This window comes from Polyodon spathula, chromosome 22 (genome assembly GCF_017654505.1).
Source record: "Polyodon spathula isolate WHYD16114869_AA chromosome 22, ASM1765450v1, whole genome shotgun sequence".
Classification (NCBI taxonomy): domain Eukaryota; kingdom Metazoa; phylum Chordata; class Actinopteri; order Acipenseriformes; family Polyodontidae; genus Polyodon; species Polyodon spathula.
This window is the reverse complement of record NC_054555.1, coordinates 18255219-18273846: the sequence shown is the minus strand read 5'-3', so window position 1 is coordinate 18273846 and position 18628 is coordinate 18255219.

Genomic DNA, 18628 nt, shown 5'->3' with positions numbered 1-18628 from the left:
CCCTCGTCCTTCATCCAACGAGAATAAAGGGTAGTCGGCACACCTCCGGCACAGCCTCGCCCCCTGCCTTCAGGAGAGAGACAGACAGGTGGGCGACGAGCTGAAACACTTGAAACACCATCAGTAGTGGCACGAGCCGAATGATATTACACGCAATTATATTTAAAGTAGAAAAACAAGTCTTTCCAGTCGTCCCATTAATTTACATCTGAAATGTATAAATGCAATGCCAAAAGTTTCGAATAGAAGTCTATTTCAACCGAAGACACAGAAAGTAACGTGTCGTTTGACTATTTGTGAGGCTCCATGGAACACATAGGTATGTGTAGTGTATATTAGCAGATACACTGTATTGTTGTTCTATTCAGAACACTATAAAACAGCAAATACAAAAAAGAAATAGGCTTCTATGCCAGACGTCACAAACAGCACGAATGAATGGCAAGATACAGTATAAGCAATTACATCCTTTGAAAATAAATAACTTTTTGGACATCGAGGCATCATATTTTATAGTCTGACGATACTAACCGTGATTTAATTTTATTATCACTAGAATTATATAACACCCAACACAGACTTACTTTCCAACAGAGCGAGTAAATGAACAAAAAGTTTTACTGTACACTAAAAGGTCATTGGTGATATGGTAGGTCGTAGCTGTGTATTTTATAATATTCTACAAGCTATGTGGCTTTCCTTTTCTTTATAGTTTAATTCTATAAATAATAATCCGTTTTGTTCATTCAAGCAATGGACCAATGTGCAAGTAGGGGTATTTTACCCTATTACCAGTTTTGTCCTTTTTTCCCCACGTCATTTTAACTTTGCAACATTAAATATCGGCAGACTTTTGCATAGAAAAAAAAAAAAAAAAAAAAAAACATAATAAAAATACACTAATTTATAATTATTTTAGAAAAAAACAATAAAGCATTAAATACGTTACTTTTCGATATTATAACGGTGTGTTATGCACACTGGGTAGATACTGGTCATAACGGTCTGAGTTCGATACTTACATTTATGTTGCAAGCACATTTTACTCCTACAACTGATACAATGTGAAACAATGACGTGACCAATAATGTGTTTGCATGTGTACAAATTTAACATAATTGATACATTGTGTCATATGAGTTGCAGCCAACTTGTCTAGTGTTGTATTGTGATGTTTACATGTTTTTAACGTTATTGTTCGCCAACACTTTTAATATTGGACACGTCATGTGTATCCCACTGTATTACCAAAAGAGTCGCTTCTATTTTGGACCTGCACTTCCAAAACCGGCTTCGCGGCTGGTACAATGCTTGCCAGGCGAGGCTGTTGACTCAGTCCTTGGAAAACCGGTTCAAACCAGGTTGGAATATTGGGGGTTACAATCCAAGCGCTCTTTGTTTCTGGCTGCCTGGTAAACACGTTCCCGGATTTCATTTGAAAAGGTTGTGTTGCATAAGAGTAAAAAGGAGCTGTCAAGATGAATGGGTGAAGTGGACTCTGTAACCACCCGAAACCGGTTTCTCTCCCAGCTGAGACTGACACGCTGGGCAGGCAGTTCCCACAGTGCTTGTGCAGACCCTTATCAAAGAAAGGTTGTGTAACCACATGCATATAATTGCTTTGGGCACACAGCTGATGTTCTATTTTATTATTATTATTACATTGTAAGTATTGGTTTCTGTTGTTCAATTAGCCCTTGTGTCTCCAATTGACGTATAGTAGGCTATCATACAGTTGAGGATAATTATGCACAGTTGAAATAAATTAGCGAGAAGCGTAGGATATAACGATTCCTCACATTCCACAAAACTTTCAAATAATGTCTTGATCAATACAAATAAACAGCTTGACCTTGAAGTAATGCAAACAAAGCAATGTCAGTAAGTCTAACAAACGGAACTAAATACTACACATTACTTGGTCAAACATTTACAATTTTTTTTAATTTATTTTTTTGTTGTTGAGAAAAATAAATTGTTCTATGATTATTTTAAAACAAATAATACAATTACAAGTGTGCTTAATTGTACTTTTTTTGTTTTATGTCCAATTGCACTTTAAAGCTAAAATAAATAAATGCATAAATAAAAATAAAAAGTACTTCGTTCCCTTGGCTCGGAAACTGATTGGGCTGTATCTACAAAGTATAATTTCTTACTCTTTACTCGATGATTCCACCTTAACGACTAATCTTTGAGCTGAAAGGAAAGGCGCATTCTTGCAGCAATTTGCAGAGGACGCTCGAGAAACACAAGCAGAAAACGACACCCGCATCAGCGAGTGAGAGATAAGCTTTAGCATAATCAATATGAAAACAAAGATAGGCTTAACGAACCACATTGACAATAACGAGAGGAAATGGACCCTGCACTGTACACATTGTGCATCTTGTTTTCTACTTGCCAGTGGATAATAAATTACGCAAAGCTTGCAGTTAGTTGACGTCTAGTAGTACAGAGAGTTCTGTACATTAGGCCTATACAATCTGTAATTTTACTGTAAATCCACGTCAATAGCCTGGTTTGCTGACCTGTCAACCTGCATTCCTTCTGAATAACAACTTCTAACCAACGTTAGACCTTTTTACACTTTGATGTTATGCAATATATTCGAGAAATACTGGAATGAAGCTGTTGTCTATTAACATGTGATGCATTTTCAATATGGGGCATTATTTTACACTTGTATCACATAGAAGGTATAGGAAAATAACGTTTCCTAGAGTAGACTCAGACACTAACAGCTTCATATTTAACTGTATATTTTTTTAAAGCTTTAAAACAAAAGCTACAACACATGCAACATCTAAGCACAGTTCAGTAGTAGTAGGACGGGTATACAGAGCTGCATAATTCTGTTAAGAGGCAGGGGATATTAAACACTGTATGGAGATGTGACGCTTTTCAACTTTTTATTATTAGTTATTTTGATTATGTTAGGTACTGTTCCATTTCTTTAATCAATCAATCAATCAATCCTTTATTTATATAGCGCCTTTCATACAAAACGTATATCAAAGTGCGTATAAAATAAAACACAAGAAGTGTGTAATGTTTAAAACACAAGAAGTGTGTTTTGTGGTTTTTATATATATATATATATATATATATATATATATATATATATATATATATATATATATATATATATATATATGGTGGAATTTAGCTAGTAAGATAATACATTTATTATATAAGAGTTACATAATACAATTTGCAATATAAATGTTGTATTGGTCTATAAAGGACACTCCAAAATATTCTGGATTAAATACAAACCCAAGAGATGAGCAGTTTCAGTATAATTATTATGAACATTTCAGTTCAATGGCTTATTTAAGTTTTCTTAAGGTAAATATTTTCATAAATCTATCATACTTTGCACTTCCAGAAGGTACATCAGCTTCAGGTGTGCAGTTTTCAAAGAAGCACATGTTATAGCAAGCCTATATTCATTTAAACATGGTAGCAAAAGCCTATTAGTACTAAAAACCATGAAGAAGCTAAAAGGGTGACAAAGTCACAGCTCACCTTTGCTTTGAGCTCTTATTCCCCTACAAGTCCTTCATGTTCTGTTTTTCATTCCCACTGAGTTCTCAATAACTTAATCAAACCCCAATTTGAACTAATAATGTGCTTAATCAAAGCTTTTTAATTGTTCTCAGCTCCTAAAAAGTTGCCAATTTCAAGTTACTCATAAAATTGTATCATTAACTTGAAATCTGCAACTGTTTAAAAACTGAAAACAATTAAAAGGGTATAATTAAGCTAATGAATAGTTCAATTAAGGGTTCAATTAAGTAATTGAGAACTCAACTGGAATAAAAACCAAGAGACACAGGGGTCCCCAGGGCCAGGACTGGGAAACACTGTTCTAAAATATGTAGGGATATGGTTTGATCATTGGGAATCATTTAGAAAAGTTTGATTTAAAACAACAACCTGTATTATTTAGCGAACAGTGACTGTCTGAATTACATTGCATTTGCGACTGTTGCCTGGGCTGTAAAGTCTGAAAAACAGTGTCAAAGAATTAATGGTGTGATACTAATGCGGAACCTGTCTATACTGGAATCTGGCAGGATTGGAACGTCTCTTCTGCAGTTTCCAAATGCTATACTCAGTATTCGTAGGGATCTGAATGAGCTGCCTGATGAATAGTTGGATTTGTATCCAAACAGCGTGTCAGTGTTGAAACCCAATCCTAGGATTGTATTCTTACGCTACGATTTAAATGTAGAAGATGTTACTGGGTTTGATTATGATTTGCCGTTTAAAGCTAGATTCGATTATTGGCAAATGTCTAGCCTGTTACGGTATGACAATGTAAAAACAGCAGGTGGATTGAGACAGATGAACAGAACTGAACACACACACACACACACATAATGTTTGTATATATATATATATATAATATATTATATAGATATATTATATATATATAATATATATATACCCCGGCCTTTTAATATAAAATTATCAATGTTTTCATTCAGAACTGGCTCCCTTTTATGCAAACTGTTTAATTAAATGATTAATAGGACTTCTTTACCCCCAGACATGAGATTGGGTTTCATTTCTCTCATTCCTAAATCTAATAAAGATAAACTTCTGGATAAGTTGCGCCCCATCACACTTTTGAATTCACATTATAAAACAGTAGCTTTAGTTTTGTCAAGCAGATTAAAACCCTCACTGCCTTACTTGGTAAATGAAGCACAGTCAGGATTCATTTATGGCAGACAAATCATTTATAATACATGTTGGACTTGTTGAATTGTGAACACACACTTGCTATAACAACCCTGTTTGGTCCAAAGCCTTTTACTACAGTAAAAGGACAATCCAAAAAGAACAATATAAGCTGCTGAAGTAAGTTAAGGAAATCACCTTGGATAAAGCCATTAGCTAAATTGTTAATAACATTAGGAGTTTTTTTCTTTGATTTTCTTTATTATCACAGTTTTTGTCGCTACTAGCACTAATAATAATAATAATAATAATAATAATAATATATAATAATAATAATAATAATAATAATAAGATTGTGAATAAAAGTAGAATTACAAGTACAGTACCTATTTCATTTATTCATTGAAGAAATTTCAAGGCAGAAAGCGGTTTCCAGATGTGCTGTCCAAGCTCTTTTGAAGAAGCACAAAGAAACAGGCAACGTTGAGGACTGTAGATGCAGTGGTCGGCCAAGGAAACTTACTGCAGCAGATGAAAGACACATCATGCTTACTTCCCTTCGCAATCGGAAGATGTCCTGCACCCCAGTTCCTGTGTTTTCGTGCATAGTTGAGTCGCTTGGCCTTGTTTCCACGTCGGAAGTATGGCTTTTTGGCCGCAAGTCTTCCATGAAGGCCACTTCTGACCAGACTTCTCCAGACAGTAGATTCGTGTACCACTGTTTTCTGCCAATTCTGAGTTGATGGCTTTGCTGGACATCTTCCGATTGCGAAGGGAAGTAAGCATGATGTGTCTTTCATCTGCTGCAGTAAGCTTCCTTGGCCGACCACTGCGTCTACAGTCCTCAACGTTGCCTGTTTCTTTGTGCTTCTTCAAAGGGCTTGGACAGCACATCTGGAAACCCCTGTCTGCCTTGAAATTTCTGAATGGAAGAGACCTTGCTGATGCAGTATAACTACCTTGTGTCTTGTTGCTGTGCTCAGTCTTGCCATGGTGTATGACTTTTGACAGTGAACTGTCTTCAGCAACCTCACCATGTTAGTTGAGTTTGGCTGTTCCTCACCCAGTATTATTCCTCATACACAGCTGTTTCTGTTTCAGTTAATGATTGTGTTTCAACCTACTTATTGAATTGATGATCATTAGCACCTGTTTGGTATAATTGTTTAAACATACACCTGACTATATGCTTACAAAATCCATGACTTTGTGCAAGTGTACCTAGAAGAACTGATGCTGTTTTGAAGGCAAAGGGTAGTCTCATCAAATATGGATTTGATGTAGATTTTTCTTCTATTCACTCACTTTGCATTTAGTTAATTGATAAATACAATCTATTAACATGTCTATTTTTGAAAGCATTCTTACTTTACAGCATTTTTCACACCTGCCTAAAACTTTTGCACAGTACATAAGAACATAAGAAAGTTTACAAACGAGAGGAGACCATTCGGCCTTTGGTTGTTAGTAGCTTATTGATCCCAAAATCTCATCAAGCAGCTTCTTGAAGGATCCCAGGGTGTCAGCTTCAACAACATTACTGGGGAGTTGATTCCAGACTCTCACAATTCTCTGTGTAAAAAAGTGTCTCCTATTTTCTGTTCTGAATGCCCCTTTGTCTAATCTCCATTTGTGACCCCTGGTCCTTGTTTCTTTTTTCAGGCTGAAAAAGTCCCTTGGGTCGACACTGTCAATACCTTTTAGAATTTTGAATGCTTGAATTAGGTCGCCACGTAGTCTTCTTTGTTCAAGACTGAACAGATTCAATTCTTTTAGCCTGTCTGCATATGACATGCCTTTTAAGCCCGGAATAATTCTGGTTGCTCTTCTTTGCACTCTTTCTAGAGCAGCAATATCTCTTTTTTATAGCGAGGTGACCAGAACTGCACACAATATTCAAGATGAGGTCTTACTAGTGCATTGTACAGTTTTAACATTACTTCCCTTGATTTAAATTCAACACTTTTCACAATGTATCCGAGCATCTTGTTAGCCTTTTTTATAGCTTCCCCACATTGTCTAGATGAAGACATTTCTGAGTCAACAAAAACTCCTAGGTCTTTTTCATAGATTCCTTCTCCAATTTCAGTATCTCCCATATGATATTTATAATGTACATTTTTATTTCCTGCGTGCAGTACCTTACACTTTTCTCTATTAAATGTCATTTGCCATGTGTCTGCCCAGTTCTGAATCTTGTCTAGATCATTTTGAATGACCTTTGCTGCTGCAACAGTGTTTGCCACTCCTCCTACTTTTGTGTCATCTGCAAATTTAACAAGTTTGCTTACTATGCCAGAATCTAAATCATTAATGTAGATTAGGAATAGCAGAGGACCTAATACTGATCCCTGTGGTACACCACTGGTTACCACACTCCATTCTGAGGTTTTTCCTCTAATCAGTACTTTCTGTTTTCTACATGTTAACCACTCCCTAATTCATGTACATGTGTTTCCTTGAATCCCAACTGCGTTCAGTTTGAGAATTAATCTTTTGTGCAGGACTTTGTCAAAAGCTTTCTGGAAATCTAAATAAACCATGTCATATGCTTTGCAATTATCCATTATCGATGTTGCATCCTCAAAAAAATCAAGCAAGTTAGTTAGACACGATCTTCCTTTCCTAAAACCATGTTGACTGTCTCCCAGGACCCTGTTACCATATAGGTAATTTTCCATTTTGGATCTTATTATAGTTCCATAAGTTTTGCAGTACCTGTGTGTGTGTGTGTGTGTGTGTGTGTGTGTGTATATATATATATATATATATATATATATATATATATATATATATATATATATATATATATATAACACAAATATATAGTTATCTATTATATATATATAAGATATATATATATATATATATATATATATTCTACCATATTTGTATGAATTGTGGGGCATTGTGGTTGAGTACTGATATTCTGGGCCACAGAATTGTGCAGTCTGTACCAGTGCGTAAACATATGTAGTCCTGCCGGTCTGACGCAGTAGGACTTCAATTCCCAGTCGGCCACGGGACCGATGGGCAACCATGGTAGATGGCATAATTGGAAAAGGTGATTGTGTAATTCATTAAACACAGCTGCCATCAATTAAACAACTGGGAGCCTTTTAAAAAGGGCAGGGTCAACCTGTTGGTTGAGGAGAGTTGGAGAGTGAGCTGTGTGAAGGAAGCAAGAGTCTTTTGTGCAATGTAGGACTTAAGAGTCCTGGTGTTTTGGAGCTGGTAAGCAGCTTAGCTGCCCGGACTGTTAGTTAGGGAAACTTACTTGTATAGTTAGTACTCCATTAAGGAGTTAGGCTTTTGTTTGTTTATTTTGGATGTTTTTTTTTGAAGCACTGTAAATAATAAACACACAGGTACAATCCTGTTTAAACTGCATTCCTGGAAGTTCGACTTTCTTTTATGCTAGAGGACAGTGTAAAAGGTCCGGGGAAAAGTGACAAACACACCAAACATTTCCAGAGTTGTCACATGTGGTGGAGAATGGGGGCAGCATATTAAGTTGTCTGTGCATAAAAGAAAAACTTTAGGAATATGGAGGAGTGCCTCAAGGCCCTGCTGCAGGGCATGGCAGCGCTGTAACAAGTGGCTGCAGCACAACAAGATGCAAACCGGTTACTTCGGGAAGAGCAGCAACGTACTGCACTTCAGACCCAACAGGAACTAAAAGTGCTGACCCAGAAGCTGGACGAGATGACCAGGGAGACACCACGTCCCTCTGCATCTATCAGGGCTAGTCATTATATAAAAAAAATGACTGACACCGATGATGTGGAGGCATTTTTAATGGCTTTTGAGAGGACCTCAGAGAGGGAGCGGTGGCCGGTGGGACAGTGGGCTGGCTTGCTGGCCCCATTTCTAAGTGAAATATTACGACCTAGACCAAGCCCAAGCTAATGACTACGCTAAACTCAAGGCAGAGATACTGGCTCGGCTAGGAGTTACCACTGCCGTCCGAGCTCAACGGTTCCACGACTGGGCGTATCAACCAGAGAAACCTACAAGATCACAGATGTTTGATCTAATACACTTGGCAAAAAAATGGCTACAACCTGAGGTCCGCACTGCTGCAGAAATCCTTGAAAATGATGGATCATTTCCTGAGAGGTCTACCACCACCTTTGCGGAGATGGGTTGGACAAGGGGACCCCTCAACTGCTGAGCAGCTGGTTGCACTTGTGGAGCGATACACCGCAACGGGCAAACTACTCTGAACCACCGGACCAGAGAGACGAAATCCTGGTCTCCTGGAGTCAAGACCAAGTTCCTGGACCTGCCAACAAGTCTGTTCAGAGGTAATTATGTGTAAGGTACTGCATGCAGGAAATAAAAATGTGCATTATAAATATCATATGGGAGATACTGAAATTGGAGAAGGAATCTATGAAAAAGACCTAGGAGTTTTTGTTGACTCAGAAATGTCTTCATCTAGACAATGTGGGGAAGCTATAAAAAAGGCCAACAAGATGCTCGGATACATAGTGAAAAGTGTTGAATTTAAATCAAGGGAAGTAATGTTAAAACTGTACAATGCATCAGTAAGACCTCATCTTGAATATTGTGTTCAGTTCTGGTCACCTCACTACAAAAAGGATATTGCTCCTCTAGAAAGAGTGCAAAGAAGAGTGACCAGAATTATTCCTGGTTTAAAAGGCATGTCATATGCAGACAGGCTAAAAAAATGGAATCTATTCAGTCTTGAACAAAGAAGACTATGCACGACCTAATTCAAGCATTCATAATTCTAAAAGGTATTGACAATGTTGACCCAAGGGACTTTTTCGACCTGAAAAAAGAAACAAGGACTAGAGTACACAAATGGAGATGAGTTAGACAAAGGGGCATTCAGAACAGAAAATAGGAGGCACTTTTTTACACAGAGAATCACGAGGGTCTGGAATCAACTCCTCAGTAATGTTGTTAAAGCTGACACCCTGGGATTCTTCAAGAAGCTGCTTGATGAGATTCTGAAATCAATAAACTTCTAACAACCAAACGAGCAAGATGGGCCAAATGGTCTCCTCTCGTTTGTAAACTTTCTTATGTTCTTATGTTCTTAAGACTGTTCTTGGGTCAGGGGAAGCCGAAGATTAGCCCAGGCCTGTGAAGGGACTTGGTGATTATGGGGAAATGAACCAGGGGAACTGGCACAATAAATCAGATAAACCCAACAGGGTTAAACCATGGTCTTTTGGAAAACTTGTGAAATGTTTTAGATGCCAGGAAATAGGGCATATAGCCAGTAATTGTCCTTTAGTGGATGAGCCCATGCAATGTAATATTGGGAAAGGGGAGGGAAAGTATTCTTTGTTGACTTACACAGATATTACTCTTTTAATGGGGTACAATATGGTGCTAAATATCTCTGTCAGATAGCTGTGGAGGGAAACACGGCCAGGGCTCTGCTCGGGAAGCATGGTAACTTTGGTGGCCGAACATTTAGTAGACCACACTAAATTGCATCAGTCCTGGAAACTCAATATTATGTGTGTACATGGTGATACCCACCCATATCACACTGCTGTAGTCCACATACAAACCAACACCAGGTCTGTGGATTATCGAGTTGGCGTGGTACCGACTTTACCCAATCATGTAATACTGGGGTGGGATTTCCCTAACTTTTTGGAGCTAAGGGACAAAAAGGGCGAATTTGAACTGCACGATGGAAATGATGTGGCCGAGTCGGAGCTACAGAGTGGTAAGCTAAGGAGACTGTTTCCTTTCGGTATGTGTGAGAAAACCCAGCTAGCAAAGGTTTAATTAGGAGAAGAACATGATCAAGAGATCCCAGGTACCTCCTATGATAATGACACTGACAGTGTCGCTGAGATAAACTTACCGGAGGTTAACTCAGAGAATTTTGCTATTCCCCAGTTAAAGGACCCCACTTTGAAAAGTGCAAAGGAAGTTGTAAGTATAGTAAACGGAACTCCTGTTAACCCAAAGATTCCCTTGTCCTACCCTCATTTTATACAAAAAATGATTTGTTATATCGTGTAGAAAAAAACAGGGAAGATATCACAGAAAAGTTACTGATGCCGCGTTCACATAAACGTACAGTACTGGATCTTGGCCATGGTCATGTTCCTGGAGGTCATTTGGGTATTAAGAAAACAAAGGACAGAATTTTGAGAAGGATTTATTGGATAGGCGTACATGCCAATATAGAACAACACTGCATATCTTGCCTTGAATGTCAACAGACAGCCCCATTTAAAGCTTTCCGTAGTCCTTTAGTGCCACTGCCAATAATTGAGGTTTCGTTCGATCGAATAGTAAAGGATTTCATAGGACCAGTGGAGAAATCTGCTAGGGGGCACCAACAAATTTTAGTTATTTTAAACTATGCCACTCAATATCCTGAAGCAATACCTTTTCGGAACACTAGTGCTAAGACGATAAGCTGTGCAAGTTGTTCAAAATCAAACACTTAAAAACTTCTGTTTACCATCCCCAGAGCGACGGTCTTGTTGAGAGGTTCAACAAGACTTTAAAATCTATGTTACTTAAAGGAATAGATAAATATGTGAAAAACTGGATTTTTTTATTACCCTACTTGATGTTTGCAGTCCGAGAGGCACTGCAAGCTTCTACAGGGTTTTCTCTCTTTGAGCTTTTATATGGGAGATATGCCAAAAGGTCTCTTGGATATTGCCAAGGAAACATGGGAAAGTGAGCCCACCCATTTACGTAGTGTAACAGAGCATGTGTCGCAAATGCAGGATCACATTGCTGCAATGTACATGAACAAAAGCGTCAATCACAGGAGGCCCAGAGAAGTGCGTACAATCGCACAGCTCAGGTACAGGTTTTTCAGCCAGTGGACAGGGTCTTAGTTTTGGTACCCACCGTAGAAAGCAAGCTTATGAGGTTATTGAGCATGTCGGTGAGGTCACTTATAAGGTATAGCAGCCAGGTAGAAGGAAGCCAGAACAAATATATCACATAAACCTGAGAAACAGTGATATTTTTTCGAGTAAACCAGGCAAAACAGATGTTATCAAACATGACATTGTAACAGAGCCTGGGAAAAGGGTAACCATAAAACCTTACCTTGTCACAGAAGCCTGTAGGAAGGCCATAGCTGAGGAAGTAAAAAAAAATGCTAGATTTGGGGGTAATTGAGGAATCAGACAGTGAGTGGGTCAGTCTAATTGTGTTGATGCCAAAGCCAGATGGGTTGCTCAGGTTTTGCAATGAATGTTCTTTCTCCACTCCTGAGGGCCTATTCCAGTACAATGTACTACCCTTCGGTCTTCATGGGGCTCCCACAACGTTCCAGCGTTTCATGGAAAAGATTTTAAAACCCCATAGGGAGTATGCCGCCACCTATCTGGATGACGTGGTAGTGCATAGTACTAGCTGGGACATGCATTTACAGAAGGTTCAGGCTGTTTTAAACTTCATAACAGTTGCTGGGCTAACTGCGAATCCAGCCAAATGTACCATTGGTCTGGAGGAGGCAAGGTATTTGGGGTACACAATTGGATGTGGGGTGATCAAACCCCAAATAGACAAGCTGGAGGCCATTAAGAATGGGCCCAGACCTGTCAATAAAAAACAGGTGAAGGCCTTCCTCAGTTTGGTTGGGTATTGTAGGCGATTCATCGCTGGGTTTGCCACAATCTCTTCCCCCCATTACAGATCTGACCAAAGGAAAAGGGCGACTATTGGTAAAGTGGCATGCGGAGACTGAGTCCGCATTCCAAATTCTTAAATATGCTCTGTGTGCACAGCCTGTGTTAATCACCCCTGATTTTAACAAAAGGTTTATTGTGCAAACTGATGCCTCTGAGGTTGGGCTAGGGGCAGTGTTATCACAAGAGGTGGATGGCGAAGAACACCCTGTTATGTTCTTGAGCAGGAAACTTAATCCACAGGAACGAAACTATGCAGTGGTAGAAAAAGAATGCTTAGCCATTAAGTGGGCACTGGAAACATTAAGATACTGTCTCTTAGGAAGGCAGTTTACATTGATTACCGACCATGCCCCTCTTACTTGGATGCACCAAAGCAAGGAAAATAATACAAGGGTCACAGTTGGTTCTTAAGTTTACAGACATTCAATTGAACACAGAGCTGGTGCAAAGCAGGGGAATGCAGACGGGTTATCCAGAGTTCATTGTTTCTTGTCCGGTGTTGCTCAACCCCTCGAGTCTGAGCTGGGGAGGGGGATGTGTGATGAAGTGTGGGGCATTGTGGTCGAGGGTCGATATTTTGGGCCACGGATTAGGCACAGTCTGTACCCGTTTTAAGAAAATGTAATCTGGCGCAGCAGGTCTTTAATTCCCAGGAGGCCACTGGACTGATGGGCAGCCATGGTAGACGGCATAAACAAACAAACATTTCCAGAGTTGTCACTATATATATATATATATATATATATATATATATATATATAATATGTGAAAATGTACAAAGAAGAGGAGACCATTCAACCCATTTCAGTTTATCTCAAAACTTAATTTGAGTCTTACAGGATCCAAGTGGTTCTGCATCAACATGACTAGGTAGCCCATTCCATCCCTTCACCACTGTGTGAAGAAGTGTCTCCTTCCCTCTGTCCTAAGTCTATCTCCACTTAATTTCCAACTGTGTCCTCTGGTCAAGCTATTGGTTCAGGTTAACTATGTCAATTCCTTTTAAGATTGTAGAGATTTCAAATGTGTTCCTCTGATTAGTCTTTGTTCTAGATTCAGCTCCTCCTTGTAGCTCATTCCTTTAGCCTGGGATTAGTCTGGTTGCTCTTCGCTGGACTCTCTCCAGGGCCACAATGTCGCTTTGCTCCTCTGGTGAAGAGAACAAGACACAGTGCTTTAAATGCATTAAGAGAAGCTAGTGGATCTTTTTATATCAATTCACACTGCTAGAAGAAGTTGTCATATTACTATTGATTGGTGCTTAATAATATGCAGATTGCAAATGATGGGAAAAGCACTGCATCCCATTCCATCAGTGCATTTAGGGCTTAAAAGGAACTGATTAGAGCAGATTGTGTTCCCTTGTAGAGACACACATATTGGGTTTAGAAGAAGCATTTCCCCTCCAAACAGATGCAGCATGGCTATTGAAAAGGTTTGAATAAAGATGAATGCCAAAAAACACTGCAAACCAGTGGGGCAGTTTCTTTACAAGAGTGAGACAAACATCGGTACAAGCCAACAAGGTTGAAGTGCTCCAAGGAGCTTTACAGTGAAACAGTGGGCTCGTCTGCAGCTAGGCTGTGATTGGCCCTTCACTCTTCCCTGATTGGATGGCATGGAGCACACCCTTTTGTTTGCTGAGACATCTGCTCTAAGAGTCTTCAATCAACATTCCACCTCTAACTGACCGCCAGACCTCACGCTGGTCAAGTGCCAGTGAAAAACAAGGAGCACAGATGAAACATTGCTGCCTGAGTAAGAATGACCTTTGAGAGTAAAAACAAGTATTCTCTGTAGCTGAATACTGAGTTGTGTTCTCTCGTTTTCAACAGGTGTTCTTCACAGGTTTGTGGACCGACAAAATATTGATTGATTTAACCCACCCCTTTAAACATTTCCCATAGTAAAAGTATTGCAAAGTGTAATAAAGAACAATAAAAGCATGGCAAAGCATTGGTAGATATTGTAAATTTAACTAAGGTAAATAAGAGAAAACTGCAAATGTACTGTGCAAATTGAATGTGGTGAATAAGAGAAGTCATCAGAAAGTCTGGAAACACTTGATAGTGTCATACTAAAACTGTTTACACTGGAAGCTTGTCTTTTACTTGGTAATGTTATTATTTGGCTGATGTTGTATTGTCTGCTGACTCCAGTAATCCCAGTCACCTCCCCCAACCATACCCTTGTCATGCAGGGTTCTAGGGATGATTGAGTGGGTTGAAATACGTTTTGTGGTCTCAGCCTGGTCTCCAGTGACCCCTGTCCATCTCAGGATAGTGGCTTTTCCCTTAGTGGCCCCTTTCTATCTATTTGTTTAAATAAAACCGGACCAAAATTATTTAACATGTGCAAGCATTAGTGAAGGAATAATCCTTATAGGAATGTGACATCAATGGAAGCATATTGAGTCTGACTAACCCCTTCCCAGCCCAATTTTTACTGCAACAGAAACTACAAGCAACATGCATTAAAAAATGGGGGGGGGGGAGCTCTATTTTGTATTACTTAATGACCCTTTTTGTCAGAAATCACATATTTTTTTATACAATGCTTTGTTGCAATCTTTAACTGTTGTGAAAGTAGATTTTAAATCCATGACTCTTGGGGGAGTAATTCCTGGAAATGGTGCCTTAGATTGCAAATATTGTGGAGGGTTATTATTGAAATCCCCTGTGAGGGCAGATGATGAAGTGCCCATGCTCAGAGAACTGCTTTACTAATTGCAACGAACATTGTTAAGGACAATTTTTAGCTGCAGTTTATTGAAAGTATCTGCTTCTGTCTGCAACTGGGAAACGCAATGGTTTTCTTGTATTGCATGGTTTAAATTAAATGTATGGAACCACTCTAGCTATTATAAAGTACAGTAACAGCAGCAATGTAATTCAGGCCCTTGTGTAAATGTGCAGTGTGTTTGTGTGTCAGGTTGCAGGTGTGAGATGATGCTAATGATGAGGCGCACAAACTGGCTGAGTCCGAGGGCTTGCAGAACACACACCCCCCTCCCAACTTCGACCATCCCCTCATCTGGTAAGCTGCTGGAGGGGGGGGGGGGGGGTCTTAACACTCTGATAAATCAACACAAAGACATATTACCCCATTTCTATGGAAACGGTTAATCAACAAAGTTATTCTTGAGAAATGCAATGCGTTTCAAGCTTGTCTTTGTGTAGAGTGCACAGAGTGTGGAAGTGTGTTTAAACTTAGCACTACGTGTTCCCGAGTGGCTCTCCTGGTATAGGCGCGGTTGCGTGGTGAGCAGGGTAAGTCATGCAGTCATGGATTCACGTCATGCAGTCAGGGGAGAGCAGGTTCACGCCCTGGCTGTGCTGAACTTCAATAGGGATTCCACAGTAGCTTCACCAGGAATCCTGTGAGCTCAAAACAGACACCTGTTGGGCTAGCCTTTGTCCACTTGGGGTTAGTATCTTGTCAACATCCAGTCTCAAGTTCCTGAATGTAAAGGCTGGGGATCAGAGGACACCCAATAACCTTCCATTCTCCTGAGCTGTTGTGGAGATTGCTGCGGGGAAGTACATAACTGGACATGCTAAATTGGGAAGATATGTATAGACTTTTGGGCCCTATGTTACAGCTCACAGGCATGTATACATAAACTGGAGTGTAAACAAAAGAAAGATAAAAACAAAGCTAATAAAACAAAGCTGTCTATAGACGGCCAAGCACTGTATCCACTAAAAAGGGTGATCACATATCTATATATTCCAGTAGGATTTGAAATCCCCTCACTAAACACTATTCTAATTGCTAAACTAAAACCCTGGTTTCTCACGTGACCATGTAGTTCTTACAGATCATGTTGAATTGGCTGGTTAATTTTACTAGACGATTCTAAATTCATGTGCTTGTTGTCTGGACTGAAGTGAAAAGGTTGTAACCCTTTCCAGTTCCTAACTCTTCCTGGTCACTAGCTCACCATCAGTGGGTGCATTTCTCAGCAGGTTTATTATTTTGTGGCATATCTTAACTCTAGCTAAATAGTTGCAGATAAAAAGGGTTAAACAAATGTATGTGTCCTTGTGGCAATGTTAACCCGCCCCTGTGTGTATTTCTGTGTTGTATGTAGCGTGTTGTGTGTTAATGTTGGTGTATAGTCATTGGTACAGGTATGTAATATGGGTTACGAGCACAAGTGTTTAAAATGTATATTTGTATTTAGGCACGGGGAATTGCACTTTATTAATTCACGTACAGTTGTACTGAGACTCCAATTGAATGATTGTTTATCAATCGAGTCTCGGTACAGCTGCATAAAAGCAGCATGTTTTCACTTACTCAGGGTTGTGTGTTTGGTGAGTGGAGAATGGGTGTGGAGAGGAGAAAGTAAAAAAGTAACGTATATAATAATAGTAGCTCACCGTGTTTGTCGGTGTAGTTCGTTTTTGTTTGTTTCTTTGTTTTGTCTGCCAGTGCCATGTCCTGTGTTTTGTTTGTCTTTACAACCTTTTATTTTTTGTCTGTTCAATTATTAAATGCTGAGCGAAAACAATCTGCCTGCTGCTCCGCATCGCCTGGGGCTGCCGGAACTGCTTCGCCAGGGGCTGCCGTCAGCTCTGCTTGGCCACAGGGGTCAGTGTAGCTGGAGCCCCACCAGAGGGAGCTGCTGGCTATGAAGGGGGGAGAGGTCAGGAGACCACCTTCCCCCGCAGCAATTTCGCTGCAAGAGTTCTGGGGGCTGGAGTCCCACCAGAGGGAGCTGCCGGCTGTGGGGGGGGGGGGGGGGGGGGGGGGGGGCGTCTGTAGACCACCAACCCCAGCAGTTTTTCCGCTGCTGGAATTGCCCTGGCTGAAGGAGTCAGTCTCAGTGCTGTCTAGCATCCTTGCTACTGGCAACATTGCTGCCCATGAACCCCTTAAAGTCCCCGTTCTTGGCCCGGGACTTTGAGCAAGACTTTTGGGATTTTAAGGAGGGAGGTGGCCATTGAGGCCATATGTGCTACGCACAAGGGGGGAGGGGGGTGGGGGGTATGTGCCAATGTTGCCTGCCCCTGTGTGTATTTCAGTGTTATATGTTGCGTGTTGTGTGTTAATGTTGGTGTATAGTCATTGGTACACAGGATATCAATGAGTCTGTGGAACACAAGTTGTTTAAAATGTATGTTTGTATTTAGGCACAAGGATTGCACAGCACTTTACGTGCAGGTAAAATGTAATAATATGTGAGTACGGGAATTGCACTTTATTAATTTATGTGAAGTTGTACCGAGACTTCAACGGAATGATTCAATGAATGTTCTTGATACAGCTGCATAAAAGCAGCATGTTTTCACTCACTCAGGGTTGTGTGTTTGGTGAGTGGAGAACGGGATTGGAGATGAAGGTTATAATAATCAAAATAAATAATAGCAGCTCGCCGTGTTTGTCTGTGTAGTTCATTTTTATTTGTCTCTTTGTTTTGGCTGCTAGTGCTGGGTCCTATGTTATATTTTCTGTCTGTTCAATTATTAAATGCTGAGTGAAAAAAAAATCGTTCAGCTTCACCAAACTTCACCCCTCTGTTTATTTTGTGTTGGTTCCTGTTTCTGGTCTGATGTCACCCACTACAGCCGTCTTTGTGACACTCCCTCATAGGTCGGGAGATTTACAAGCAAGAATCATTGTATTTCTGTCACAAGGCTCCTAACCTTCCTGAACAACCCAATAACAGAGGGAGAGTAGTGAGAAGAAGGGAGAGTATTTAGAGTCCACTATTACCATTTTTGATTTCCCTAAGGATAAAAATTATAGCTTGATTCTGGTTATTTCATTATTTACACTTGTTTGTATCTGTCATATAATAAATTTGGTTAATTTAAGTTATCCTTTTCATTATTAATATTTGGTTTTATCCATATAATAATAATATAATATAAAAGTCAAGACACTTAGTCAACACGGGTCATTTGTGCCTCTGCAGATGAGCTTCCCGGGCTTTAGTCGATTAAAACCTGCACATTTTATTTTAAACACAGGTTAACCATTTTGAACTGTCATTTCTGCCTCACCAAATGACCTACCTATTGTTCAATTTAGGTAGCCCATTTGGAGGGGAGGCACTATTTTTCAGATTAGTCTGTTAATCTGTGCCACCTGTAGCCCATTTTGACCACCAGTGCAGCACATTTAAGCATTTAAATGTGGCAAATAACACTGTGTCTCATTAATTTTGGGCCAGTTTACACATTCGGGATGGGGTAAATGTATACTGCCTCAGAGCGCTACTTTACACTCTGCCAGATGAGCGCCGTGTCTGTCAATCATGATACATGTCCCCC